This window comes from Grampus griseus (genome assembly GCF_964374135.1).
Source record: "Grampus griseus genome assembly, chromosome: 8".
NCBI classification, from domain to species: domain Eukaryota; kingdom Metazoa; phylum Chordata; class Mammalia; order Artiodactyla; family Delphinidae; genus Grampus; species Grampus griseus.
In genome coordinates this window covers 99,049,107-99,052,290 of record NC_139002.1, presented here as the reverse complement: position 1 = coordinate 99,052,290, position 3,184 = coordinate 99,049,107, and positions in this window count along the sequence as shown.

Genomic DNA, 3,184 nt, shown 5'->3' with positions numbered 1-3,184 from the left:
TTAATTGATGCTCCTTTTGTTGCCGAGTTCAATGAGGCTCAAATGGTTAAACCAACTGTCCCAAGACCACACCAGGACTTCGGCTCTAAATGCATTGTGCTTCCATGAACCGACATATGGCTCATGACTCTGACCCAGGAAGTGAGACACTAGTCGAGTTCCAGGCAACCCCAGCTAGAGACGCACAAGTCGGGAGACCCACCTCAACCTACCACTCCCCTAAGAGACACTTTTAGATCTCCTCTGAGAGAGTGGGACTAGTCTCCTTCGGAGCAGAGTGTCATGGTGGGGGAGGGGCCGCTGATTATGATGAGCCAGGGAGAGTATATGGTAGGAAGGCTGGAAGCAGCACCTGGAGGCCTGAAGTTACATCTGCTGTCTGCCACTGATGTACTATGTAAACTCAAGCAACTATCTTCCCATCTCCGGGTCCGTGTCCTCACGTGAGAAGGCTGCACTCGCTAACCTCAAACACTGCATCTTGCTCTACAACTTGGTGGTTCTCTTCTCTTCTTAAAAGTCCCGTGAGAGAGGGAAAGGGCATGTATTAATAACAATAATGAAGAATGGCACTAAAACAGCACTCCCTTTGGGTGAGATACTGTTCTAGGTGTTTTACATAAACGGCCTCATTGACTTTTCACAATCCCCCAATGCCAGATATTGTTATTATCCTTATTTATAGACTGGAAAATAGAGGCTTGCAGAGGTTAAGTAATTTGGTTAATCAAATTACTTAATTTGTAATTTGGTGCTAGGTAAACCACCAGGCTGGGATTTGAACCAAGGTCTGTTGGACTCCAAGGCCATGCTCCCAACAGCTATCGCCCTGCTCACGAGTATGGTAATAATGAGTTAATTTCTAGTGAGTACCAGAAATTTTTCAAGGCTTCAGATACATTACTCTCTGTGTTTTGGCAAAGAGGAGAGTAAACATAAGTTAAATATAGATTTTGGAAAATGACCCCAGTTCTGAAAACCCTGCACATGTTCTCCTTTTTGCAGCGTCACCTTTATTGGTCTTGTCTCACCTGCAGGGATGGGAGGGTAGAAGAGGTGCACAGGGCTACCATCAGAATCAAACTCTAATCAAGAGTGTACATGAAGTGGATAGACCTAGAGTCTGTCCTACAGAGTGAAGTAAGTCAGAAAGAGAAAGACAAATACCGTATGCTAACACATATATATGGAATTTAAGGGGAAAAAAATGTCATGAAGAACCTAGGGGTAAGACAGGAATAAAGACACAGACCTACTAGAGAATGGACTTGAGGATATGGGGAGGGGGAAGGGTAAGCTGGGACAAAGCGAGAGAGAGGCATGGACATATATACACTACCAAACGTAAGGTAGATAGCTAGTGGGAAGCAGCCGCATAGCACAGGGAGATCAGCTCCGTGCTTTGTGACCGCCTGGAGGGGTGGGATAGGGAGGGTGGGAGGGAGGGAGACGCAAGCGGGAAGAGATATGGGAACATATGTATAGGTATAATTGATTCACTTTGTTATAAAGCAGAAACTAACACACCATTGTAAAGCAGTTATCCTCCAATAAAGATGTAAAAAAAAAAAAAAAAAAAAAGAGTGTGCAGCCACCAAGGAACCATCACCTCCAGCACAGGTTTGAGTGTCAAGACAAAAGTCACGTGAAACAACCTTGTTCCTGGTTCCTCATCATTTCCCACCTGTACTTTCCCTTTGTCCAAGTCTCGCTCCTCAGTTTTTACTTATTTTATCTTGCTGCATGTCATGCATTTTTATAAGCCACTTTAAGTCTCTTTTGGAAAGAGATATCGATGAATAAATCAGGACAAAATAAAATCACCTGTTTGCCCAAAGCCAGGATCATCTGAATGACCAGCCGTATCCGCATCAGACCAATCACGGTGCTGCCAGAGGACTTTGACAAATGGGTTCAGGAAAGACAGCGCACGAACAGTGGGTCAGCCTAAATCAGACCCATCTGTGGATGGTGAAGGAAGGCAGATGCTCAAGGGAGAAAGTGGAAAGCTCGGGGGGATCTCAAGGTCTTTGCTACTGTAGCCAGTTCCTGAAATCTTCATAAACCCAAATTCTAAGTTAGGGACGTGGGACTGCATTTTGAGGCACAGTGAGAAGCGTGCAGGGTCTCCTAACCCATAACGCACACTAATGTGATCCTTTTTAGCAGGAGGTACCTCCATTTTTCAATAGGCAAAGGAAAATGTTAAAGAAAATCAAGGCTGCCAAGTGTTTGCTGCTCTTCAGAGGAGCTGGAAAATTCGTTCTCTCCAAGAAGAGTTCCAACTTGCCTTGTGATACCTTGTCTAAACTCCTGAACTGGTCCAAAAGAATTGATAATTCTAGATAGAGCAGCCAATCAGCTTCCTAATAATTATGATTAAAGAAAACCAACAGTGGCTACACAAAATCTCTAGGCAGGGAGAAGAACCATGGATCTGTGTAGCCTCGGAGAAAAATATTCAGTCCCAGGCAATTTAGATAAGCTAAGTTGCTGGGGAAATAGGAATGGAACACTGAAGCAGCAGTTGCCTGTTTTTGAAGCCCACAAAATAGTTGAAATTGCTGGGTTTTAAGGATGCACAGGAAGAAAGGGAATCCTTAATGGCATCATTAATGCCACAGTACTGATCAATGTCAGCATTTCGCATTCTCAGTGTTCTGTTATCCAATTGTTATGTTTTTTAAAATAAATTTATTTATTTTTATTTTTGGCTGCGTTGGGTCTTTGTTGCTGCGCGCGGGCTTTCTCTAGTTGCGGCGAGCAGGGGCTCCTCTTTGTTGCGGTGCACGGGCTTCTCACTGCGGTGGCTTCTCTTGTTGTGGAGCACAGGCTCTAGGCCATGCGGGCTTCAGTAGTTGTGGCACGCGGGCTCAGTAGTTGTGGTGCATGGGCTTAGTTGCTCCATGGCATGTGGGATCTTCCAGGACCAGGGATGGAGCCCATGTCCCCTGCATTGGCAGGCGGATTCTTAACCACTGTGCCACCAGGGAAGACCTGTTATCTAATTGTTGATTGGGCACAGAAATATTTCACTTCCAGACACTTCCTGGTGAACCACTAACTCTAGGTTATCTTTCCCCCACATTAGTCATGTCTGCTCAAGACCCACAGCTTCATTTTTATATCAGTCAATAGTAAACACACCTAGACATCTAATTCACACATTCCAAAGCTGAAGGAG